The sequence below is a fragment of the Cnephaeus nilssonii genome (genome assembly GCF_951640355.1).
Source record: "Cnephaeus nilssonii genome assembly, chromosome: 7".
Classification (NCBI taxonomy): Eukaryota; Metazoa; Chordata; class Mammalia; order Chiroptera; family Vespertilionidae; genus Cnephaeus; species Cnephaeus nilssonii.
Window position 1 is genome coordinate 69,756,595 of NC_137078.1, and position 27,892 is coordinate 69,784,486.

At 42.7% G+C, this 27,892-nt stretch overlaps 1 pseudogene across 1 annotated transcript in view; it reads right to left on the reverse strand.

The window, feature by feature from the left end:
* Positions 1-799: 799 nt before the first annotated feature.
* Positions 800-27,892, reverse strand: part of LOC307103500 (calreticulin-like) — a 29,207-nt pseudogene continuing 2,114 nt past the window's right edge. The window contains exons 2-8 of the transcript in view: positions 23,540-23,625; positions 17,593-17,673; positions 14,617-14,819; positions 11,439-11,545; positions 9,477-9,672; positions 4,587-4,680; positions 800-930 (exon numbers count right to left, since the gene is read on the reverse strand). The product of the transcript in view is annotated as a calreticulin-like (transcript). The remainder of the gene's footprint in view (positions 931-4,586; positions 4,681-9,476; positions 9,673-11,438; positions 11,546-14,616; positions 14,820-17,592; positions 17,674-23,539; positions 23,626-27,892) is intronic.

The window sequence follows — 27,892 nt, forward strand, 5'->3', positions numbered from 1 at the left end:
GAGAGATAGAAAAATTGATGAGAGAGAAACATGGATTGCTGCCTCCTGCACGCCCCCTACTGGGCATCAAGCCAGCAACCCGGGCATGTGCCCTGACCAGGAATGGAATCGGTGACCTCTTGGTTCATAGGTTGACGCTCAACCACTGAGCCACCCCAGCTGGGCCTGATTTTATTTTTAAGTGCTTGATAGATCTGCAAGAAGAAAACATCATAAACCACAAGTACAGCCATCAGAATTTCACACTAAGTACTCTAAAATACAGATATGTAAACAAAATAAAATTTCCAGATGTACTAGATAAGTTGAAATTGGTGATCAATTTTATACAGAAGCTTATTTACCAACAATTAATTTCATAAACACCACGATAATGATGGTAGTAATAGCTACTATTCCTACTGTATTTTTATATCAGGCTTTTTGCACATGTCGTATTTAATCCCTACAATAGCCTCATAAAATAGGAATTATCCCTCCTTTTCCATTGACAAAGAAATAGGAGCTTCAGGAGGTGATATGACTTTCCAAAGATAGTATAGAACAAAGGAGGTGGGGTAGAAATGTAAATCCAAAGTTCGGTCAAAAAGGGCAAGTAATTTTGCTTCCCAGATTTTGCCAACCTCATGAACATTTCTCCTTCTGAGCAACATCAATTGTCTCCGAATGTAACTACCTTATCCAGTTACAATTCATTCTTCTGGTCAGCATCGACTTCTTTATTTTTACCCAGAAATGTTCTTTCAGCACCAACTTCCTCCATCTGCCTGTCATTTCCTGGTTCCTCAGCAAAATCCTCTTAATTTCCCTCTTCTTCAATTCCCCAGATGTCAGCGGCCCTTTCCTTCTCCTTTCCTTTTTCTTCTCAGCTTCTTCCTGTTTTCTTTTTTCCATTTCTTCAAACAGTTCTCTCCATTGCTTCTCTACATCCTGTTTAGACTGTGGAATTTCAAAATAATTTACAGATGGTATAAACAAAGTTAACCCACTTTAGAAATGTCTGACATCTTCCCACACTCTTAAAGATATCTGGGGCGATGTTTATTTACATACAAATTTTCAGTATGTGTAGGGTGGAGAGAAGTGTGTGTGTGCGTGCGCGCGCGCGCGCGCGCGCGCGTGTGTGTGTGTGTGTGTGTGTGTGTGTGTGTGTGTAATTTTTTCAAAAATAAAATTGGTTCAGACTCAACAAACATTTACTGAATGCTTATAGCATTGCTAAACTCAGGGCAAAACAAGCTATACACATTATTTCTATTCTTCACAGTAATGTATGAAGTGTTACTAGTCTCACTTTCTAGAAGAGGAATCTGAGGTCCAGACTCGTTAAATGATTTGCCTAAGCTGTATAGCTAGTGAGTAGCAGAACTAGAATTAGAAACCAGGTTTGAGTTCTGGCTCTGAGTCTGGCTCCAAGTCTGTCTCCCTTTCTGCTCTGTCACAGTAGCACAATCTTGAAGGAACTCTGAATTTGCTTTTGAACTGTGACCAATATAACACTGTGTTAAGCCCTAGCCGGTTTGGCTCAGTGGATAGAGTATCGGCCTATGGACTGAAAGGTCCCGGATTCAATTCCCCGTCAAGGGCACATGCCCAGGTTGCAGGCTCAATCCCCAGTAGGGGGCATGCAGGAGGCAGCCGATCAATGATTCTCTCATCATTGACCTTTCTCTCTCTCTCTCTCTCCCTCTCCTTTCCTCTCTGAAATCAATAAAAAAATATTTAACAAACAAAAAACACTGCATTAAGTCAGAAATGGGGCTCCTTCTGACTTCTCTAATGTGTTCATCCAGGCCCTAGAATTTGATCCCTAAAACAATCTTCATAGATTTTTCTATTCAGAAGGGCCTTAAAGAAAGGACACACAGTACAAATTCCTTTAGGGCTTCAAGACTCACTTGGATCATCTAGGTCAAGAGGTCTTTTACCCAGTCTTGGGGGACAAAGCTAGACTGAGAACCTATATGCCCAATAGGCTGGGGCCTGCTAGAATCCTGCTGGGAGCAAAAGCTTGACATCTTGTTGTGTTTCCCACATTATTAGGGGGCAAATCTCTCTTTCAATCAAGCCTTCATTTTCTTCTGCCTGGAAAGCACTGGTTACTATTGATGTCTCTATTTCTTCACTTCCATCTCACTGCTCTACTCACGGATCTGCTTACACTCTCCATTCTTTACCAACACTGCTCTAGTCAACGGTAACCAACTCCACCAATTCCTCAACTCCACCTGGAGCTACACAATCCACTGCACCTATCTCCTTTTTCCCCTCCAAACTATAAGAGAAATTTTATTTAGAAAGTCACAGAGGTAGAAGAATGAGCTCAGGAAACAAATTACAGAGGCAAAAAAAAAAAAAGGGCCCTTGGAGTTTAGGAGAGAGAAGGCTAAAGGTAACATGCCTGGGGGCGGGGAGGAGGGAGGATGGGAAAGGCACAGGAGTACTTCACAAAGGGAGAGCACCAAAACTATCTCCTTTACATTAGACCTCAACCGACTCATGTCCTTACTTTTCTCCTTTCTTTACTTTTGTGCAGTTAATCTCTTGCAAGCATCCTCAATTTCCTTGCTCTTCCCTCCCTTAAGTGGGCAAACGCTTGATTCCGGTTAAATCCAACTCTCCATCTCTACTCCCAAGCAGAGAAAGTGGCCAGAGAAAACAATAACACCAAGCTGATTGTCCTCATTTTGAATTCATTATGACTAAACTGAAGTGGGCCCTTAAGTGCTAGTCGGTGAGCCTCCTGTATTTCTGTGGTTGATTTGCTCTCCGCCCTAAATAACTATTTTTCACCTTTTTCTTCTCCTCAATCTCATGCTAAGTTATTGGCCTTACTTTCTATTTCACAATCATTAGAAACTTTCCACTTACTCAGTGGCAGCCATGGAGGTATGCCACTTGGATTTTTATTAAAGAAGAACTTGTCAGTTAGTTGTGAGGAATGCAGTGAGCTGACAGCCTGGAGCTACAGCACCTGAGGATCCACTGAAGCATTTGAACCCAGGGCGTGATTTTCCAAAGCGCCCCCAGCCAGTGACTGAGTATGGCTGCCTGGACATTTCCAAAATGGTACTCTTCTGTACCAATATCACTCCACCCCAAAAAAATAGTCCTAGGAGAGCAGGGATGCTGGTAAATAGCACCAGCACCTTCCTTCTTTCTTCTGTGGTCAGTCTTCCCACTGGAGCCCTGTGAGCTGGTGAGACTTCCTCAGAGCTGCATTGCACTCGGCAGCAATTCCTACCCAATCCTCCATCTTTCACAGGGGTCAGACTTTTCTGCCTGCTCCTTTACCCTCTGCCCTTCATCTTTCCCAGGCACTATCCCCAGTAAGTCTCCTTATTTCTAACTCCATCATGGTGTCTGCTTCCCGGAGACGCCAACTGACACATACTCCCACCACCACATTACCCACCTATTTGTATCTATTCTCATATAGTCATTCTTAACTTTTACAAATTGATTTTAGAGAGGGAGGAAAGGAGGAAGAGTGACAGAGAAACATCGATGTAAAAGAGATACATCCATCAGTTGCCTTCCATAAGGGCCCTGACAGGTGATGTAACCCGCAACCTTGGTATGTGCCCTGACTGGGAATCAAACCCACGACCTTCTGGAGCACAGGTTGACACTCCAACCAACTGAGTAACACTGGCCAGGAATATAGTCATTTTTTACTCCTGTGATTATGAATGAAATGCCAGAGAGGTTAAATAATTTTCCAATGTCATATAGCTAGCAAGTGATGGAGCCTGGATTTGAACCTAAGCAATCTAGCTCTAAAACTCATTCTCTTAACCAACATGTAATATTGCCTCAATAAAACAGTATCAGATGATAACCCCACAGTAAAAGCAAAACAAAACCAGACTAAAAAGTGTACAAAAGTCTAATACATTTTCCATGGTGACTACTTCAATGCTTCTTTGGAAGTATTAAGTATTAAAGTTCTCTCAAAAAAATTTTTGGTGCCTGTGCTTTCCTGGCACTCAAAGCATGAGCTTAGTCTGCCTATTGCGTAATCCAGCACTGGTCACAAACCTACTTGAGTGGACCTTCCTGCAGAACTAGGAAGTCTAGATGGAGGGTGTCACCATCATGAAACCACTGTCCCAATATCACTCCACCCCAAAAAAATAGTCCTAGGAGAGCAGGGATGCTGGTAAATAGCACAAGCACCTTCCTTCTTTCTCTGAGTCATCCATCAGAAATGGGTTTGGTGGCTCCCTTCTGGACCACCACACTGTGAGCTGGAGAGTGAATGCTAACAAACAAGTTAAAGGCTGTGTGTGACCTTGGGTAGTTTATATATGCTCTCTGAATCTCAGTTCCTACCTGTGAAAAATGGGAATAATATCTGTCTTGCTGGGTTGTTTTAAGGGCTAAGTGGGATAACTTTTGGAAAGTACTCGCAGAGTTAAATACAAAGTTGTAGATGACCAACGAATGTGGGTTCGTTCCCCCACCTCAGAGGGCCATGTGACCAGCAAATAAGGCAATGACGGTGAGGCTGATTTTTAAAATGCAAATCCTAGTGTACAAACGAGGAGTCAGATATCTGGAACTCAGGGTGGGGGATATCTTACTTTTCTTATTCCCCCCGGTCTTACTTCCAACCTCTTCAGCAAAGTCTTCAGCATTTGTAAAAAGGAAATTGTCAAAGATGCTGCCTGATTTCACCTGTTGAAATGAGAACAATGGGGTTATTAGAACCAGGTCATAGGGTTTTAAAAAATCACCTGAGGCCTTGCTAAAGGCAGATTCCCAGGCCATGGAAGCTTTTACGCAATTCTTTTTATTTATTTATTTTAATTCTTTATTGTTTAAAGTATTACATATAGTACTATTACATAAGTCTCCTTTTCCCCCCATTGACCTCTCCCCAGCCACCCTCCCCCACATGCCCTCACCCCACTAGTGTCTGTGTCCATTGGTTATGCTTATATGCATGCATACAAGTTCTTTGGTTGTCCTCTTACCCACTCCCCCCCATCCCCTGCCTTCCCTCTGAGGTTTAACGGTCTGTTCAATGCTTCTCTGTCTCTGGATCTGTTTTTGTTCATCAGTTTATGTTGTTCATTATATTCCACAAATGAATGAGATCATGTTATATTTATCTTTCTCCGACTGGCTTATTTCGCTTAGCATAATGTTCTTCATGTCCATCCATGCTGTTGCAAATGGTAACAGTTCTTTCTTTTTTACAGCAGTGTGGTATTCCATTGTGTAGCTGTACCATAGTTTTTTTAATCGACTCATCTGCTGATGGGCACTCAGGCTGTTTCCAAATCGTAGCTATTGTAAATTGTGCTGTTATGAACATAGGGGTGCATATATCCTTTCTGATTGGCGTTTCAGGTTTCTTAGGATCACTGGGTCAAATGGGAGTCCCATTTTTAACTTTTTGAGGAAACTCCATACTCTTCTCCACAGTGGCTGCACCAGTCTGCATTCCCACCAGCAGTGCATGAGGGTTCCTTTTTCTCCACATCCTCGCCAGCATTTGTTTGTCAATTTGTTGATGATAGCCATTCTGACAGGTGTGAGATGGTTTTTTACTCAATTCTTAAAGTGAAGTGGGGAAATACAAAAGTGGTTAATAATATAGAGGATTCAGATACTGTACTACCTTTGCTGATCCACTCTACAAAGAAGTTAATTTACTGTTTCCTGAGGTTCTGTGCTCCCCAAGCCTCTGACCACTTTTCAGAGGGTTGGAAAAAAATTTTCATCACCCTGTTAGGCTCCAAATTGCTACCCAGTGGCTCTTGTCTCAGCTCAGATCGACAGCACTTACTTCTGATGCCACTTAAAATGCCCTTTTTAAGGTTCTCCCCTAATATAATCAGAGAAACTAAAACAACACAGGAAAAAGAAAAGGAGTGTTAGCAGAATTTAGATTCTCTACCACATTTCTCTATTTTCTTCAAATAACATATCTAGTATTTGCAATAAAAGGAAAAGATGAATTCAAATATATGGTATATAATAATTTCCGTGTTTGTTGACTTAATGATAAAGGACCAGAATAGAAAGAGCACAAGTCATGGAGTCATACAGACCAGCTCAACCACATACCAGCTGCGTGACTTTGGGCAAGTTACTCAACTCCTCTGAGCCTACTCTCTCATAAGAAAAGTATTGAAAAATAATAACCCCCTTGCAGTACTGTCATATGAATTAGAAATAATATATGTAAAGCACAGTGTCTGACAGACAGTAGTCAATAAATGGTAATAACTATTATAAATTTTCAGTATCTGGATATGTTTCAAAAGGAGCAAAAGGAAGGTCATTATGTTTGTGTGTTGTTGTTTTTTATGTTAGTATGTTATGTAAAGCAGTAAGTTAATTGTGTGGGAGCACGCATGTGACCAAGAGATAGTTTGCAGCATGAGTTATATATGTCCCTTCTCCAGGGTTTGAAAAAGTTTTGTTTTTAATTAAGAAAGACTTTTATTTGTCTTACATCATCCCACCATCCCTGCCTCCAACAGAAAAATAAATGACAAAATAGCCACTTTGAAAAGACATTGTTATTTTGCTCTGAACCATTTAAAAAATTGGTTTGAATAATTCTTTGTGCAACTTTATGATTTTTTTTTTATCTTTGGGATGTCTTTTCTCTTTTGAGTTATCAGCAGTCTTGGTCAGAGAACTGCTCATTTGTTGGCTCTTTCATTTTCCCCGCTCCCACGAGAAATATTCCTGATCTCCCCTGTTCTCTTCAGTGTCCCCTTCCCTGCATCCCCCTTACACAAAACTCATGGCTCTGCCTCCAACTGAGAATCAGGACCTGAGGGTCAGTCCTGCTTCCTAAAACTTATAGGGGAGTGACCACTCTGTGCCTTCACGTTTCCATTTGGAAAATGGGAGAAAATACACCTTCCCTTCTTTCTTATACAGTTCTCAGAGGAAAAGAACACGTGAGAAAGAGCTTTGTTAAGATTGCAAAGCCTGCCCTAGCCAGTTTGGCTCAGTGGATAGAGTGTCGGCCTGCGGACTGAAGGGTCCCAGGTTCGATTCTGGCCCAGGGCACATGCCTGGGTTGTGGGCTCGATCCCCAGTAGGGGGCGTGCAGGAGGCAGCCGATCAATGATATTCTCTCATCATTGATGTTTCTATCTTTCTCCTCGTCTTCCTTCCTCTCTGAAATCAATAAAGAAAAAAAAAAAAAGATTGCAAAGCCTAAAATTTTCCTTCACTGAAAGGTATCTGGTATCCTGTGCTACCCCACTTGGATCATAAAATGGAAAAGGTATAGGTTTGGGCACTTATTGCCTATGGGGTCTTGATAAGTCAAGTCACCTTTTTGAGCCTTTGGTTTCCTCGTCAATCAATGGAGATTGCAAGTCCCACCCTCCCAGCCTCACAGGGATGTGACGCAGACAATATGACTTAAGGGATGCCAACAAGCTTTGCATTATGGCTAGGCTCTACTCATGGCATTTTGTGTCACTAATCCTTCAAAACACAGGAGTCCCAAAGATAAGAGAAAGAATTTTCTGTGTTTGCTGCCATCTTTTCCCAGTCTTTGACCTCTAAGGGGAAAAAAAAGGCAATGATGCCCGATCAGAGAGCAGGAAGGATCAGGGTAGGCGAGAAAGTTAATCAGCTCAAGAGGCCAACACAGACCATGCGGGCAACTGGGCTTACAGCGTGTCTGAAGGCTAGAAACCAGGTTGGGACAGGGCAGCTAAGGGAATTCCCACCCATTTCCATACAGAGAGTCACTAGGCCTTCCCAACAGGTGCAGGGGCCCTGTGGTAAACTGGATGTGCCATGTTGGCTGAGTGGGTAGAGCAGAGTAGGACCTGTGACTGCCAGACCCAATTAGAACTTAGAAGAAAAGGATACCTGCAAGGATGATGTCTCCACTGTGCAGAACTGTAGCACCGAGGGGGAGGGGGTGGCAAATGTAGTGTTTCAGGCTCATCCCAGATCTGGATCAGAATTCACATTTCAATAAAATCCCTGAGTGATTGGTATGTACTTTGAGAAGCATTCCTTCTTTGTGATGTAAATTTTCAAGTGGAAAGGTATGCCTGCTTGGAGAGGTTGGTAGAACTCAGAGCAGTTTGTGCCAAATAAGTTTTAAATTGTGTAGATGAACAAAGAAACAGCTTTTAGGCATTTTAATATGACTGCATATTTTTACAAGATGTAGAAAGTTCCTATTATTTATTAAGAAGGGATAACTGAAATGGAAACTTATGCAAAATGTATCCACAGTCTTCAGATAAGAAGGAAAGAAGGAAAGGACATAATGTGTCCACTTCTCCCTTCCTTCCTTCTTTCCTTCCTTCCTTCCTTCCTTCCTTCCTTCCTTCCTTCCTTCCTTCCTTCCTTTCTTCCTTCCTTCCTTCTCTCCTGAATCCTACTGTGCACATGGTAATTTATGTACACCATCTCCTTGCACTCATATGCTGGTCTCACTGAGCTAGGAAACTAAGAAAGTAGAAATAAAGTAGAAAATGAATAAACCAAGAATGCTTCAAGTAGGTGGTGTCTGTCCAAGAGACCCTTGGTAGTCTTGAACTATAGAAAGCACTGGTCAGAGACAGAAATTTGCCTGACCATAGGACCTTCCAGGATACACCCAAGAACAAGTGGCTGCATTTTCTAGAGGCTCTATAGTATGTATATAAATAGCTCATTTAATCTTCACAAAAACCTTTGCATACAGGTGTTATACTAATCCCTGTTTATGAAATTGATTTTCACAGCAGTTATATTCCTTGCAGGTCTAGGACTAACTGTTAAGTTCCTGTCTCACAGTTAGTAAATAGTGGAGTTCAGATTCAAAGCCATATCTATCTGATCCCAGGATCTATGTTTCAAACCCTAAGGTTAACCCAATCATTCAAGTGTTGCCTCCTCCTTCCCAGACCATCGCCTGCACCCCAATTCAGGCTGGATTAGGAACCTTTTGGGGAGCTTCCATGGGATTTGGCTTCCCTGACTCTCAGCACTAATTACACAGTGTGACCTTTATCTGTGTAGTTATCTGCATTCCCCAACTAGATTCTGAATCCCAGGAGGATTCTCAATCACTGGATTCTCCTATTCATAGCTATATCCAGGACAGCTTTCCAGTGAATGACAATGAACCGATGAATATACTCCACACACACTCTCTATCAATACTTTTGGAGTAAAAAGGAGATCCAGGTTCAAGACTTGGTTCTAATGTACATGTCCTTGGGCAAGTCTCTTCATTTTCTAAGTGTCATTTTCCTTATCCATAGAAGAGAGATTATAGCACACAGTTCACAGAGGATGCCAGAAGGGCCAATGGATCTTTAACAAATGTGAGTTGCCACCCTCTTCCCCCGATGCCTCTTTGGGAACCAATATTTAGCTGGACACCTCTTTGAGGGATTGATGCCCTTAGTCTCTGCTCTGTTGTTCCCAGCCTTCTTCTCCTATCCTCACACCTGAATCCCCACCTGCTTCCCAGCTAAACATCCTCTGACCTCAGATTTCTTATCTTCAGGATCCTCTATTTGCAAACATTCATCCCATGTCCTTGGTTCCCTGGCATAGAGGCCTTTTATCTTCCTGGGAGGCAGGAAGTTCCAGTAGTCCTCCAGATCCCCAGCTGCTACTTGCTTGTTGTCAATTTTGACCTCATAAGTAGCATTGGGACAGATGATCAGAGTATATGGGTGTCTTTATTGATCCAGAAAGGGAATAGGGAATATTTTAGTTCCATGTTGGACATCTTTAGATCTCAAGCATTAAATGCACCACCTAAAATAGACTCTCAGTTCCTTAATGCCAGCCCCCACATATTCACAAACACACTTCACCACAACTCTCATTTCATTTCTCTGGTTAACCCACTAAAGATTCTGAGTTTCATTCTGCTAAGTACACACTCCTCTAGTCTCCCCTAGTGCCCATCCTTCTCTACATCATAGCTCTGATCATTCTCTGATCTTGTCTGTCCCACTGGACTGTGAGCCTCTCAATGGCAGAGCCCATGTCTGATTCATCTGTTGTGTCTGCAGTTTCCAGAATAAGGCCTAGCCCAGAGGAGGGCCTCAGGGAGCCTCTATGGAGAAAGGAGAGAAGAGGAAGCATTTACAACCCTGTACAGTCCTGTTGGGGAAGGCCTTAAGCCTGAGCATAAGATCTCCAATGACTTCTCTATGCTTAATTCTTGCCTCTCTCCTGCACTCCACCTTTTTGCAGTGCCACTCTTTCTTAAGTCTTCTAGACTTTTCTCACTTGATTAACTCTTCTAGGAATTCAATCTTCCCTAAAATTGTCATACTCCTTTACAAGACCAATTCATGTTCTTCCAAACTTCAGCACAGGAGGAAGCATTTGGGCGAGGGGCTTCCTGTGTGCTTCCACAGACACTGATCATAACTAGGTGGTCAGTCTGCTTTGCTTGACTCTTACCTTCACTGAGCTGTGAGTTCTGTGAAGTCAGTGGTCATGTCTGGCTCACTGTATTCCCAGCCCAAGGCCCAGCAAAGAGCTGGTATTCTGTGAATGCCTATTGTGTTGCTGATGAAATCCAGCTATTATCCTCTAGTCAACCTAGGTCTCTCACCCTGATGTTACTAAAATAAATCCACCCCCATTAAAAAAATGTTTTTTATTATTTTTTTTCAACTACAGTTTACATTCAATATTACTTTGTATTCGTTTCAGGTGTACAGCATAGTGGTTAGACAATCATATGCTTTACAAAGTGTCTCTCCCCCCCCCCCCCCCGATGTTTCTGGTACCCACCTAGCACCATACATTATTACAATATCATTGACTATATTTCTTATGTTTTGCTTTATATGCCAATGACTATTTTGTAACTACCAATCTGTACTTCTCAATCCCTTTACCTTTTCCACACAGTCTCTCAACATTATATGCCAATGACTATTTTGTAACTACCAATCTGTACTTCTCAATCCCTTTACCTTTTCCACACAGTCTCCCGCCCCTCTGGTCACCATCAATCTGTTCTCTATATGAGTCTGATTCTGTTTTGTTTGTTTGTTTATACTGTTTTTTTTTTATTCCACTTACAAGTGAAATCATATGGTATTTGTCTTTCTTTGACTGACTTATTTCACTTAGCATAATACTCTCTAGGTCCATCCACACTATCACAAATGGAAAGATTTCATTCCTTCCAATCTCCATTTTTAAGCCCAGCGTTTCCCACCTGCTTCATCCTTTCCAAAATCTATCAGTGGGAACTAAGCCATGCCAATCATCATTCTAAGAGAGGACCTTATATGTCTTCCTAGACTTTTGGATCAACTGCTCCTATGTGAACTCCTGCAATTTACAGTACTTTTCTAGGTCTATTTTTTAGTTTGTAAAATGGAGACAATTCTATTTAATTTACATGGGTTTTGTAAGGATTAAATGAGATAGCATATATTAAAATGCTTCTTCTTCCCTCTTGGCTGAGGACTAGCCCCACACTCACCCTGCACTTGATGGTCTTATTGTTCTCATGGTATTTCCCTTGGTAATGGAAAGATGACCTATACTGTGTTGTTGCCAAAGCTACAAATGTCAAGGCCTGGAAAATGAACCACAGTGCATGATTTATTCTTTTATTTTTTTAATATATTTTATTGATTTTTCACAGAGAGGAAGGGAGAGGGATAGAGAGCCAGAAACATCGATGAGAGACATTGATCAGCTGCTTCCTGCACACCCCCCACTGGGGGATGTGCCCGCAACCAATGTACATGCCCCTGACCGGAATCGAACCTGGGACCCTCCAGTCCGCAGACCGACGCTCTATCCACTGAGCCAAACCGGTTTCGGCAACACAGTGCATGATTTTACATCAATTTTAGGCAGTTTGACTGGTCTGAGGCCAACACAGACATAGACTGTGTATTAATTAGGGTCATGGTAGGAAATAGCAAATTTAGGATTATTTGAAGATAATTTAATAAAAAACTATTTACAAAGGTGGGGGCAGGACATGGAGAAAACTTAAGGAATAGTGCTGTGCTCTAGGCTAGAAACAGTCAGGCTATTCCCACCCCTAAGCCTGAAGGGACGGGGAGGAGTGGTTACCAGAGCCCAGAAGAAAAAGAGTCCTGTAGAGAAGGCAGCCAAGAGAGAAGCTGTGGCTTTCAGTTGAGGGACACAACTCCCTTCCCTCCCTCTGACCTCCTGCCAGGGTTCCCATTGTCCAACCCAACTGGAGCCCCTCCTGTGCCAGGGACTTTGTCTTTTAATTCTCACAAGTAGGTGTTACTATATTCACTTTTAGCTCAGAAAACTGGTGCCATACATTATTACAATATTGTTGACTTAAGCACCTTGCCCAAGGTCAAACAACTAATAAAAGCATTGCTGAGGTTAAAACTCAAGTTTACCTAGAAACAGCCTGAGGCTCTTTCTGCTGTGTGAACATTTTGGGAACTGTTGCTCAGTGGCTTTGAGCCTAGAGAAGTTAACTTGACAAAGGTCCAAGAATAGGTTGTGTGTGTGTGTGTGTGTGTGTGTGTGTGTGTGTGTGTGTGTGTGTCCAATTTGTTTCTTTTTAATCTTTTTAAATTGAATTTATTGGGGTCACATTGGTTAATAAAATTATATAGGTTTAAGGTGTGAAATTCTATAATACACCATCTGTATATTGTATTATGTGTTCACCGCCCCAAGTCATGTCCTCTCTCCAAGAATAGGTTTAACCTAGTTTTTCTTTCTTTTTTTTTTGAACAGCAAATATCACATTTATTTATTATTATTATTTTAAAGAACAGTTGTTTCTTAAAATATTTTATTGATTTCGAAGAGGAAGGGAGAGGAAGAGAGAGAGAGAAACATCAATGGTGTGAGAGAATCATTGATCGCCTGCCTCCTGCAGGTCCTCCACTGGGGATAAAGCCCACAACCCAGGCATGTGCCCTGACCAGAATCCAACCGTGATCTCCTGGTTCATAGGTTGGTGCTCAACCACTGAGCCACACCAGCTGGGCAAGAACAGTTTGTTGATTTTTAGAGAGAGAGGAGGGGAGAAGAGAGAAACATTGATATGAGAGCATAACATTGATCAGCACACCTCCTACTAGGGATTATGCCCACAACCCGGGCATGTACCCTTACCAGAATTGAACCAGCAATCCCTTGGCACATGGGACAATGCTCAACCAACTAAGCCACACCAGAGAGGGCTTAACCTAGTTTTTCAATCTCACCTCCCATCTGCTCTCTGACTATCCTAAAACACACACACACACACACACACACACACACACACACACACACACACGCCCTAGCCACACTGGTCTCAATGCTTTTCTGCTTGCCTTTAAATTTCATGCCTCTTAGCTTTTTCACACATTGTTTCCTCTGCCCTCATTACATTTCCTTCATCTCCTTATTAAAATCTAACTCATTCTTCAAAGAACAATTAATGCCTCCTCCCGAAAGCCTCCTGTTGAACTGAGTCATGCCATCTTTTGTGATCTCACAGCACTCACCACCTTTTCAAAGTAGGTCTTTCATTCTGCCTTCTAAAAAATTATGAACATGTCCATGTCCCCATCAAACAGAAGGTGAAAGGGTGGAGTAGAAAAAGCACAGGCTTTAAAGCCAGACAGACTGGATTCAAATCCTGGCTTCCCACTACTCACCTTGGGCAAATCTCTTGCCTCTATTTCAGCCCAAACTTGTTGGGTTGTCTGAACATTGAATAAATAATATTCACATGGAAGGAAAAGAAAATCACATTTAAAAAATGCTTTCCAATTTCCCTACTACAATGACCAGATATATATATATATATATTCCTTGTTAGATGGGTGGATTCTGAAGAAAAGAGAGATGAGCAAAGGCACACATTTTAGACACTCAGTGCTATATTGTTCTATAGATGAAATAGGAAGATAAGAAAGAAAGAGAATTGGAGGAAAGGAGATGCAGGCAGAAAAAGGGTAAAGAGGCTGAAGAGAAGGATTTGGGCAAGAGCTTGAAGGGAGATATCTGAAGCTCCAGGAGAAGAAAAAGAAATGTTTAGAGAGACTTTTAAGGAAATTTTGCTGTATGACATGTAGTATAACCCTTTCTTCCAACTTTGTACAAAAATACTCACTAAAATCCACATTCTTCATCAGTGCTTTGGGAGTTGGATTAGTTGTTGTTGTTTGTTGTTTTTTCAATAGCAACGACATAAAAACTGGATTCAAGCTTGGAGCTAAGTAAGATCTGGATTGCCCCCAAGGAGGCCGAGTGACATATTGAGGTTACAGATGCAATACTCTGGACGCATTCCACATGTTTGGTAAAGGTGATCCCTGACCTCCTGTGCCTTTTTCTCACTTCAGAGCACAAAGGCTTGTTGTAATAGTTACATTTGAAAGTGTCTACACAGTTTATGACCCTTTTCTTCTTTTCTGAAAACTGGAGCCTTGTTAATATCATGTGACTCTCCACCTCTTTGGTCTATTTATATTAACATTTAAGTTTAGAGTTGCTTTTTTCCGTTCTTTGAAGAGTCCTCCAACATAGAGGGGTGGAGCTATCACATTAGAAATTTCCAATTTCAGGTCAACCTGAGCCCTTTTGACATCTGCAGTGGCTCTCATTAAGACTTCCCGGGCTGACAGGGACTGCTGCTGTCAGAGGACTTACCAAACATGATGTTCTACTTGGATCCCTAATCCATATCCTCCTGGTTCAGGGTATCAGGAAAGAGTTTCACGTACCCGCCACCGCAATCAATCCTTGCTCGTGTTTTACTGAAAACTGAACCACCAAGGTCTCGTTCTCATTGTTGAACAGCTTAAACCTGGTTGAGAGGGCATAATACTTGGCATCTTCGCTGGTCTGGAGACCTGGTAGCAGAGAGCACAGAATCGTGAGGCTTACATACCCAAGGAGCAGCCAGAGAGACCTAGAACTTGGCCTCACCAACCTCTGGAACTTTCTTACATACCTACTGTGTGCCAGGTGCTGAGCTGGATAGTTTACACACATTACCTTTTCCAAGCTTCATAGCAACCCTGCAAATTGGGTATTATCTCCACTTTACAAATTAGGAGTCTGAGTCATGGGGAGGTGAAGTGACCTACCTAGGGCCACATGGCTAATAAGGACCTGCAGTGGGATTTAAGCCATCATTGACTGATTCTTTCTCCTATACCACACCGCCCCTAATTTTCAAGAGGTACTTGAATATGGTTTTGCAGCTCCACAAAGCAAGGCCCTGTTTCTTCTGAGGCCCCGTATGTGGCCAGAATCAGGCTCTGCCATGCCCAACTGCTGTGGCAGAAAGGAGCTAAGCACTGCCTCTTGGGACAAATAATAACCATTGCTAACATTCATTCATCACTTCCTCTTTTTATTCATATATCCTACTGTTCTTACTCTTCATAATAACCCATGAGGTGGGCTCTATAATATCTGCACTTTATCATGAAGTCATTGACGCTATTTCACTTGCCCAGGATCTCACAACCAGTCTATTTAATTCCAGAGCCTCCACGCTAAGACTTTACCTCTTCCTCCAGAGACCAGAGCTGTAAGGGATCTCAGGGCCTTTCTAATCTAACTACATTACTTTAAAGATGAGGAAACCAAGCCCCACACAGGGAAAGTTACTTAGCCAAGATCTTACAACCATAAATGACAGACATGTAAGCCAAGTCTCCTGACTTCCAGGCTAGTGGTCTTTCCATTATTCCCCCTGCTGTCCAGCTAACTGGTTATGACTCTGTCACTTTAATTCTTTGAGCCTCAGTTTCCTCATCAGCAAAATGTGGATAATTATTTTTACCTCATAGGTTTCCCATGAAAATAAACGGGTAAGAGACGTGAGAAGCACTTTGTGAACTGTCAACATAAAATGCAAGGGGTTATCATCTTCTTGCTCTGTGAGGGTCCTTCCTTCATGAAGCTCTCCGTACTTCCCTGGTTGTAAACTAGGTTACAACCAGGTTTATGCTAGTCTCCTTGAATAAGTTTTAGGCTCCTGAAGAACAGGGGCATCATTATATTCCCAGTATCTAAGACAAGGCCAGGCAGAGAAGAAATGCTCAATAAATATGTGTTGAATTGCACGGAAGGATAACAAGTCCTGACTCAGATGTCTCTTGAGCATTTATTGCACATCCGACTCTGGCTAAGCACTTTCATGTCTGCATTAGGAGCTCTCTGCATTTTAAAGAATGTGCTTACTTCCCCCAAAGACCTCTGATGAGGCTAGAGTAGCCAGAGAAGACTTCTCTGGAGGAAGGAGTGGGCACAAGGGAAAGAGCACACTGAGCACGTAGGCAGAAGACCAAGCTTTGAATCTCTGCTCTACCAAATCTTGCTATGTAGCCCAATGTTCCTACTCCCTCTGAGCCTCATTTGTTCCCAAAAGCCCTTCTAGACAACCAGGGGGAACCTAAAGAACCTGAGGGGGTAAGATGTGAGGAGCAACAACCAAGAAATCAAACTGATGAGTTGGGTGCCCGTGCAGACAGCTTTCAGAACTGCTAAGAAGCAGGCGTCTCATGGGTCTCTTAATCTCCAATTCTCTCTCCTCTGGAAACAATTTTCCAGAGTGGATTTAAATGAGATTTGAAATGCTTAAGCTAATTCGTATTCTCCCCTTTAATAAACATGAAAATGATATTCATAACAGTAGCCAGGAGAGAGAAGATGGGAAATCACTCCAGAGGATGATCAATGAATTCTATTTATAGGACAAAAGTTTTCTCAGACAAAAACAAACAAATAAAAATCCTTGCCTACAGACCTTGCCCTCAGGGATCCCCCTCCCCCCTTAATATCATTTGACTCTTACAGCAGCCTGGTCCAATGAGCATGGCAGGTGATGATTACTATATCCATCAAGGCTCAGAGAAGTGAAAAGATTTGTCCAAATGATGCAGCAAGTCATGGGAGTTAGCCCTGGGTCTATCTGCTCCACTCTCAGCTGTACCAAGCTGCTCCAGGGGAGAGCAGCATTTAGAAGTTACAGTGTTTTTTCCTGTTCCAAGTGCAGTGTTATATAAAAAATTCTAGGGTTGGGGAAAGTAATATAGTCCAGCGGTAAGGAACATAGTCCTGGGTCAGACCTATAATCAGATCTCAACTCTGCTTCTTGCCAATTGTGTATATAACTTTGGGCAAATTACCTCACCTCTCTGAGGCATCTCTGCAAAACTGAGAATATAATAGTAACCAACACATGAAGTTGTTAGAAAGATTCATGGGCATAATGCATCTAAGGGCTTAGTTTTAAATACCTGTGTCAATAAGTGGGCATTATTGTTTTTGTGGAGTTCATTTACTACTTTTTAATTTTAAAAAAGAGAGATGGCCTGGCCAGCATGGCTCAGTGGTTGAGTGTCAACCTATAAACCAGGAGGTCAGGGTTCAATTCCCAGTCAGGGTACATGCCCAGGTTTGGGGCTCGATCCAGTGTGGGGTGTGCAGGAGACAGCCGGTCAATGATTCTCTCTCATCATTGATGTTTCTATCTCTCTCTCCCTCTCCCTTCCTTTCTGAAGTCAATAAAAATATATTTTTTTAAGACGAGAGAGATGATGGATAAAAACAATTGTATAAAAGTCAGAATTTTTCTAGTCAATTAGTATATTCCTGAATTCCAGTATTTACCTTTATTTTTTTCTTTGTCTACATAAAATTTTCCTGCAGTGAGCTGAAATCTACCATAATCTGGCCTATGTTTAGACTCCACCCATCATTTTTTTCTATCCATCAATGTGGTTAAGAAGAAAAAAAAGCAATATATAGAAATTATCTGTGCTTTCTTAGAGGTAACAAGATGTAGCTAAGGCTGAGTATGATTTATGGGAACAGTAAGGGAATATCAGGGGATATTCCTGAAATACCCTTCTCTATCTGATACCTGAATCCCATCATCTGTGTACTGGCATGTGGTGTGGCTCAACTATTTAGTAGAGCCACTAATACACTAATGCTCTACCCTACCCTCCTCTATCAGAGTTAAGTCTTGAAAACCACCATGGGAATGTATAGTTGAAAGTAGATGGAAAAAATGTGGCTAGGGGACTGATCCCTTATACATATTTATGTTTAGAAAAATAAAATCAGCTCACCAAGTAAAAAGATTAGTAATACCATTTTATATTTCTTGAATTAGTAATGCTGATATTGAACAATCAATTTCCATTTACCCTTTTTTATTACTTAAACTTTTTAGACTCTCCCTTGCAGCTACAAGGAGATGCTGATAAATTTGTTTTGCTTTGGCAAAGATGGCATGTAGACAAAGAGGCATTCTTTTTAGGATCTGGCACTCCATCCAAACATTCAGTGCCTTTCTGATTTTATGCCTCAGAATTGCTGACTCCAACTTCCTGGGCCCACCATGGTCCCAGAGTTTCAAGGCAATTTGGCAGCTTGCGATGGAAGAGGCCTTGGGGGTAGCCTTTATTTAATCTCCTCCCTGCTGAATGGCTATTTTTCCACTACCCAATATCAAGGGCTATTTCCTTAACTTTGTACATGAAAACCCCACATTAACACACATTTACTTAAACCACCCTGCTGGAATTCTTGATCCGGCATTAAGAAGGGTTCAGCAATCTGGAGAAAGGCTGTGTGTAACTTAAGTAAGAGTCCAGAGACTAAATTTTGAAAGGCATTGGGGGTCAGAGGAGCCTAGCTAAAGGAGCTAAGTTCTCCTTGTCTCAGGACCCCTTGCTTTTTATTAACACAAATTGTCCTAAGGCAAGGTGGAGATATACACTTCAAAGGGTAGGGTTTCTATACAGAAGCATTGACAGATTGGGGAATAGCCTATGGCTATTCAGTTGTTTGGCCAGTAGGAGGCAATAACATGTAGATTAAGATGCCCTGAACTCTCTGGCAGTAAACAGTCATCTTAATGCATTCTTTTCAGGTTTGGGGAAATGCCTTCAGCCGTTCCCAACAGGTGTTAACATATGTGACTCAGCCCTTATTGAGTCCCCAAGTTCCATCAACCTTTTGATGAAACTCTTGCAATTATGACATCCTGGAACTGGCTTCCTGCACACCCTGAGCTGTCTCTGCCATCTCCTGCTACTCACGTCTGATAAGTCAACTATCTTCCCTCATGAGCCCCAGCGGGTGGGCTTAATGTCTATGGTCTTCCTGTCCCTCCCAAGATCTGTGTTAGACAGGCCAAAAAATCTCAATGACCACTTCACCTACCACTCCTGAGGGCAGGGTCCAAGGAGGTTCTTTCTGCCTAAAGTTGCTGTGGTTTGAATGCACTTTTAATCCCTACACTACATGGTTTCCCATTAGGTCACATGTGTGAAAAGCCCTTTATAACCTAAAGAGTGTACAGCAAATGTAAGTCATAGTACTTTGCAGTTTTTACTTTTTAGTTTGTAAGTGATAAAGTTATTTGTGTATAATTTGAGAAATGCCTGTCTTCCTCACCCCACAACTGTGTTCTGGTATCTAGTACAAAATAAGTCACCAAACTATTTGTTAAATGGCTGAATGGTTGCATGATCATGCCTTTTGCCTACACCGTAAGATTCTCAGCCTTACAAATGGATTGATTCATTCATTAATCCATTTGAAAAATGTTAATTGAGCCTAACAACCATGTAGAAATGGTTGTACCACTTTGACCTTGAACTTTATAGGAGAGATCAGAACTCAGAACTTTTTAAAAATATAGATTTTTATTGATTTCTGAGAGGAAGAGAGAGGGAGAGAAATATAGAAACATCAGTGATGAGAGAGAATTATTGATCAGCTGCCTCCTGCATGCCCCACTTGGAGGACAGAGCCCACAACCTGGGTATGTGTCCCAACCGGGAATCGAACCGCGACGTCTTGGTTCACAGGTCGATGCTCAACCACCGCAGGGTATCAGAACTTATAGCTAATTATTTTTCTGGGTGAACAGTATTGATACAAATCAAACATGACACAATTTAAGATGTCTCAAAATAAGGAGAGCCCTAGCTGGTTTTGCTCAGTAGATAGAGTGTCAGCCTGCAGACTGAAGGATCCCAGGTTCAGTTCCGGTCAAGGGCACATACACCCAGGTTGTGGGCTTGATCCCCAATGGGGGGCGTGCAGGAGGCAGCCGATCAATGATTCCCTCTCATCATGGATGTTTTTATCTCTCTTTCCCTCTCCCTTCCTCTCTGAAATCAATAAAAATATACTAAAAGAAAATAAGGAGACTTGCTTGTCAGAATAATGTCACATGGTTAATAAAGTCCCACTGTACTACTTTTCCTCTTAACATCATAAAAGGCTCAAGCCAGACTGGTCTTTAGTGGTCATTTAATCTGGCCTCCTCATATTATGGGTAGGGAAACTGAAGCCCAGAGAAGGAAGTAACTTGCTCTTGGACATATAGTTGTCAGCAGAGCTGAGACTAGAACCCTGTTCTTCTGCAGCCTGGCTCTGGGCTCATTATTCCTTGACTTAACAAATCTCTCTCTCTCTCTCCCTTCCTCTCTGAAATCAATTAAAATATATTTTAAAAAAGAAATAAACATTGTATATATAGTAGGTGCTCAATAAATGTTTGTTGAAGGATTGATTGGCATGATAACCAAATTAATTAACATAATAAAGTTATTTTTGCTGTCACTGAATGAGTGCCTCTACTAGGTGGGGTAGACCCTCCATTCATTTTATAGGTTGTCATATCTAATCAACTATAGTCTAGGAGGCAGATAACCAAGTTGTTTAAAACATGGGCATTAATAAGAGCCTCTATGTTAGAAGGAAAAGAGTAAAATACAAGTAATTTTCTTAAATATTTACAGATCAACTATAGTGTGCCAGTGTGAGTGCTAGACACCAGAGTATTAACAGAACGTAATTCTTTGAGCCTTCAAGGAGCTGCTCAGTCTAATGAGTGTCTGCAAATAAAGTGTCTGCTTTTCTTATTTTACATTCCTTGATTTTTCAAACAAAAATAATTTATTATAGAAAATATAGAAAGTCCAAAGGAAGCAAATAAGCAATAAAAAACATCCATAATCTACCTCCCAGAGATAACCATTGTCAACATTTTGATATATTTCTCTCCAGGCTTTTTTTCCCCCCCTGTATGTTAACGATGGCCCCTCTCACCTCCACACTCCTGCAGCCTCGGGAGAGATCCCTACCATCTGGAGAGAGTTTGTACTTGAGACCTGGAAAGGCCAGCTGGATCAGGCCTCTTTGGTCTGGGCACCTGTCCAGCGTGATTTTTCTCCAGGGCCAGCATGTCCAAGTATCTCCAATCCACAGATGCTCCCAATCACTTATCAGTCTAAGGCCTGAGCAGCAGGCTGTTCCTCAGCCCTGCTGGGCTGTCTTCAGTGGGTCTGAGCCAACTGGGCACAGAGGCCCTTTGTCTCAGAATGTCTCTGTGGCCAAGTTTTCATGGTCAAGTCTGAGAGCTGACAGAATTAACATTCACACACAGACCTCGTGACTTCTGTATCATTCAGCCCTTCATCTGAATTCCAGTTTTTTCTGCCTGATTTTGTACTTTTACCATGGCCACAGCCAATACCATTAGCCCTCCCCTCACACTTATTTGTATCACTCATTCAATGATTCTCCAATCAGTCAACATTCCTGCATAGTTTAATGTAAGTTGTAGATAAACTTATCTTTTCAGGTGCCAACATTTTGTCTACCATTTTCAATGGAAATTAGTAACCTATGCAAGGCCTGGGAATCCAAAAGTTTATGTTGTCCTGAGGCCACTTGGCAGCGTGCAGCGGTGGTCAATGTATCATTTATGGAGATTAGAGAACTGGGTTCAACAAACATGTCTGCCACTGACGCACTGTGTGACTTTGGAAAAGCCACTTTTCCTCTCTCGGTCTGTGTCCCCATCTGTACAATGAGAGGGTTGGGTTCTAAAGGCCTGGCACATCTCTGGTTCCTGAGCTGCTCTGTGGCCTAGAGCAGTCTGGGAAAACAGCAGAAAGCAAGGAGTCTGAGTAACGCTCTGCCACAAACCCACTTAATGACTCTGCCATGTCATAGCCTCTCTCTGCCCCGCAGTGTTCTCACCTGTAAATGGGGAGAAGGGGGCCATTTAGGACTAGATAAACTCTCAGCACCCTTTCAGCTCTGACATTCAAAGACTCTAAGATTTACCTTCCTTGAGGTTCCTAAGCATTTAAATTTTAAGCTCGGAGGCCTTCAACTTACTGAACTCATGGGAGGTAGTGGGGTGGGGAGCAGGAATAATGTAAGAAAAATCAGTTCAATCTCATACAATCCTGGGATCAAATCCTGGCTTTGCCATTTAATGCCTGTGTGGCCTCAGACAAATTATTAAACTTCTCCTGAGCTTCAGTTATGTCTGTAGACTGGGAAAAATAGTAACTACTTTGAAGAGTCAAGGAGAAAATTAAAGTGTATAAAACATCATGCCTAGTGAGTAATACTGTGCTTAAAAAGGTTACTTAAGACATCAGATACAGCTTAGGTGTAAAAACTAGAGTTCAAACGAAGAAAATTCAGTTCCAAGTAAAAAGAGAAAGACAAAATAGTTGTCTTAATTTTTAATAGTTTTTTTTTAATTAAAAGAGTAATGCAAGTTCATTGAAGCAACTAAGGTAAAAAAAAGAAGAAGAAAAATTAAAGTCATCTGAAATTCCATATTTACCATTTACATTTTGGTATATTTTCTTCTATTCTTTTTTTCTGTGCACAAATATATTTTACATAGTGACAATATATACCTTATATGTAATTTGATTCCTTTTATCACCACCAGAGACTATTCCATCTTTGAAATCTCAAATTCAAACTGCCTACCCCATGACTGTGTCCTCCTATCTTCCAATTCTCACATTCTGTTACTTGAAATGCACCTATTCTTTTATTCTCTTCATTTTTTTTTCAGTCAAGTGGCTCCTGCCTGTCTAATTCTCACAATCCTTCTTTCTCCCCTCCCTCCTTCCTTCTTTCCACAAACTTTGAATTGAAAATTTTCTGTCAGGCACTGTACCAAGGGCAAGTTTGTACAGTTGGAAGAGTTGTGGATCCCTCATCTAGCTCATCTTTTCAACTCTCTCGCCAGTTGCCTTTCTGCAAAATCCCCACCTGTGTCATCCACTTTCACCTTTACTTTGCATCCCAAATTACCTACTTGAGCTCTACTCTATTTCCTCTCAGCCAGAATTCTCCAAAATGTAGCCACACCCATCCTAATCATTTCCTAAGTCCTCATCCACCCTTCAACCTACTGTAGTCAACCTTCTACCCACACAACTCTATTGAGTCATCAAATGGTCTCCTAACTATAAAATGCAATGAATGCTTTCCAGACTTTGCCTTACTTGGCCTCCAAATCACTTTTGACATTAGCTGTGTAACCTTGGGAATGTCTCAACTTAAACTGTTGAGAGACTCAATGAAATAACATTATTAAAGAAAAAAATCCACTTGTACACAATAAGCATTCAACAAAAATTAAATTGTGATTCGTTGCATTTGGTTTTCTGGGTCTCTGACAGCCTTGGCTAGTATGAGCCTTCTGGTCTCTGGAAAGGTCATTTCCCAAGAAAATTCATTCATTCATTTAATTAAAAAAGTGTATCTGAGCACCTACCCTGTGCCTGTTCTAAGTACTGTTCTAGGAGCTGCAGGTACAGCAATGAACACAACAGAGAAGTACCGTGTTCTCTGAAAGCTAATCTAAGGGTGAAGAGATAGACAGATAATGAATAAACATCCAAATAAGAAATGTATCATACAGTGAAGAGTATTCTAAAAAATGTAAGCATGCAAAGGTTCACAAAGGAACTTTTAGGGGTCATGAAAATGCTTTATATATTAATTGTGGTGGTGATCAACAGGTGTGTAACTTTTCAGCATTCAACAAATGATAGGTACACTTTAAATGGGTGCATTTTATTATATATAGATAATATTTCAGAAGGTTGATTTTAAAAAAATTAATTCATTTAGGAATAGAGTATCTATCTATATAATAGAGGAATATGCAAATTAGCCAGGACACTATAACATCACGACTGAACAGCAGAGACCTGAGGCTGCATGGCACCTGGCCAGGGTGAGGGACCTCAGGCTGTGCGCCCCCCACCCGGCAGGGCTTGACAGGGGACCTCAGGCCACGACCCCCCTCCCAGCGCCGGGCCGGGGGACCTGAGGCTGCACCCCCCCACACACCTGGAGGGGCTTGACGGGGGTGGGGCTTGCTGGGTCTGGGTCTCACCCAATGGGGGTGGGGCCAGCCAGGTCTGGGTTTTTGAAGTATGTGCACGTGGTGGGCAGGGACTTGACTCTAGGTCCCGAGGCGCACCCCAGACTCTGACAGGAGGAAGATTTTCATATACATTTTACTAATTTTCTTTTATCTCTGACACTTCTAATGCAGAGAAAGGGCAAATAGCAATATTAAAATATTTCCTCTAATTAATTCCCTTTTAATGTGCACGAATTTCGTGCACCGGGCCACTAGTAACTATACATGGGGAAATAATATTTGATAAGACAAACAAGAAAAGCCCTTCCAAGAAGGAGACATTTAAGCAGATATCTGAAAGATGAGAAGGAGTAAATCTCAAGAAGATCTAAGAGAAGAATATTCCAGGCAGAAATCACAGCAAGTGCAAAGGCCTTGAGATGGGGATGAGCTTAGAGTATCTGAGAAACAGAAAGAAGGCCAATGTGGCTGGACTGTAATGAAGAAGCAGGAGATAAGATTGGAGGGGTGGGCCCTGGCTGGGTGGCTCAGTTGGTTGGAGCATCGTTGCGTACACCAAAACAGTGTTAGGATTCCGTTCTTGGTCAGGGCACATACCTAGAGACAGACTTTTCAAGGTTTCCTGGAGGAGGTGATACCATGCAAAGCAGCCTTTTCTGCACATACGTTACTGGATTTTGTTCATGATTTTGGCCTCATCAACTGTCTTGGAGCTTGGGACTTGAAGCTCCTCTTTCTTTTTTTTTCTTTTTTTAAAATATATTTTATTGATTTTTTACAGAGAGGAAGGGAGAGGGATAGAGAGTTAGAAACATCGATGAGAGAGAAACATTGATCAGCTGCCTCCTGCACACTCCCTACTGGGGATGTGCCCACAACCAAGGTACATGCCCCTGACCGGAATCGAACCTGGGACCCTTCAGTGCACAGGCTGACGCTCTATCCACTGAGCCAAACCAGTCAGGGGAAGCTCCTTTTTCTTTGATTTCCAGGAGTATTTCAGAAATAGTTGTCGATAACAGCCTTAGGCATTTCACTCCTGCCACATTGGGCAAGAGGAACAGTCCTCAGGGAAGTGACTGCAGGTCTGTGCATGTCCTCTGCCTTCTGAGAGAAGGAACTGAGGTGTGAGTACAGCCACCCCAGGCAGGCAGGTGGGTGCAAGAGTTAGCAGTCAGAAGCTTAACCTCACAGCGCTCCCTGCAAAGGATGGCTAGGTCAATCAGGAAATGGGGACCATCAACCTACCCTTCTAACAGGTTTGTACCTTGTCAAAAAAATTCCCCTACAGCCAGTCAGTGAAGCTGAAGCCAACTCCTAAACATCTCTCCTGTTTTCCCTCTCCTGTGCCACCCCCCAACATATAGACACCCTTGCAACCTCCACCCCACCCAGGCTTCTCCACTTTTCTTTTTTTTTTTTTAATTGTGAGCTTTTTAAAATATATATTTTATTGATTTTTGAGAGGAAGGGAGAGGGAGAGAGAGAGAGATAGAAACATCAATGATGAGAATCATTGGTCAGCTGCCTCCTGCATGTGCCCTACTGAGGATCGAGCCTGTAACCCAGGCATGTGCCCTTGGCCGGAATGGAACCTGGGACCCTTCAGTCTGCAGGCTGATGTTCTATCCACTGAGCCAAACCAGCGAGGGCTAGGCTTCTCCACGTTTCACCAAGGAGATTACCATCGCTCCCTAGATGGAGGTCTCCAATCTCAACTGTGGTCAGCTTCACAGCCCATCCTCGACATTTTTGCTGAAGTGCTCTCCCTAATACCCAGGCCAGATCTTGTTTCCCCTGGTTCTCACCTTCACTAGCGCCACCCTGCTTAGGGAAAGGCCAAGCTCTTTAGCCCCTCGATCTAGCCCAGGCCTACCCTCCACTCACACACACACCTTCAAGACCCTCCCCGTCCCTGGAGATGCCACTGCTGGCTGTGTCCTAACTTGGAAGCTTTGTACAGGCTTTTTTGCTTGACTGGAACACCTTTATCTCCATCCAGGCTCATCTGATAAACTCTTATTTATCCTTCAAAACGCTGCTTGGGTTTCACCTCTTCCCTGAAGCCTTCCTGCCCAGTCCCCTCCCCTGGGCTTATTCCCCTCTTCCTCTGTAACACCTTAGCACCTTGTTCTCAACACAGTGTTACTGTATCACAGATTGGGAAATTGAGTCCCAGAGAGGGGAAAGGCTTATCCAACCTTTCGAGGTGGAATACAGATTCAAGTTCAAAAAAATCCTGATTCCGCCCTGGCTGGGTGGCTTGGTTATTTGGAGCATTGTCCAGTGCACCAAAAGGTTGTGGAATGGATTCCTGGTCAGGGCACATACCTAGGTTGCAGGTTCAATACCCCGTTGGGGGGATGGGGGGACAGAAAACAGCCAGGTGGTAGATGTTTCTCTCTCTCCCTCTCTTCCTCTCTCCCTAAAATCAATAAACATATCCTCAGGTGAGGATTAAAAAAATCCTGATTCCTAGGCAAGTGCTTTCTCTCTCTCTCTCTTTCTCTCTCTCTCTCTCTCTCTCTCTCTCTCTCTCTCTCTCTCTCTCACACACACACACACACACACACACACACACACACACACACACACTATTTGGCATTCTGAAACAGTACTATTGAACATCTGTCCTTAGGTAAGTAAATTCTGCCACAATTTTCTGATGTTTTCTGAGGCATTCCAAGGAGGGTGCTGGGCAAGGTGACCTCCAGTATTCTCTGAGCTCTAATATTTTATGAAACACAAAAAATTCACTATCACAATTAGTGCTCACATTTTCCCTCTGGAGTTCACTTGTGCTTTTAAAATGAAGGAAACATTGCACACCTACTATATTCTAAGAACAATGCTTTACATATCATATCTCGTTGAATTCTCAGAACAAGTTTGCAAGACCCACGTTATTGTCCTCATTTTACAGAGTAGGAAATTAAAATACAGACAGGGTAAGCTACTCATCCAGGGTCACACAGCTAGGAAGGGATGAGCAGGAACTTGAACTACAGACCACTGAGGCAGGTGATTGACAAGGAGCAGGTAGGACCTGGTCTCTCCCTACCCACCCTTCCACTCCCCACAATCTCCCACCTCCACCCAGGGACTCCCGGCCCCCAGCCTGGCCTCTTACCCCCATCTTCAAATGTCTCCAAGTAGACTCTGTGGGGCTGTTCCTGCGTCCCCAGGGTGCTGGTGGCCCGTAGCAGTGACAGCAGCAGCAGCCCCTACATCCCGTGGAGCCCAGAGTCCCTGAGCCTAGCCTCAGAGAGCCACTAGCCTGGCCAGGTGCTTCCTTGCTTTGACTCCCTCTGCCTGGACCCTGGGGTCGGGGCTGAGGGCACCTACACTCCGAACCTGATTGCTTCTCATTTGAGGCCTTGGGTCTAATGAGGGCCCCAGCCAATGGTTGGGGACCACGCCGTTGAGAGTGCTGGAGGATGGAGGTGGGAGGGCCCCACTAAGTGTTGAGGGAGCTACAGGGCAGGGTCCCTAGGGAGTAGGGGAGGGCAGGCCAGCTGAGATTGGCCTCTGGGGTCCCTCTATCCCTATCCCTCCATCTTTTCTCCCTTCTAGCCACTCACTGGGCCTATGCAGAACAGTAACAGGTGTAATGTCTATTTATTTTAACAGAAACACCTAAGGCCTGCAGGGGCCCAGAAGAGGCACTATTTCAGCATGAGATCTCAGGAAAGGCTTCCTGGAGGCAGTAACATGGAGATTAGGCAACAGCGAGTA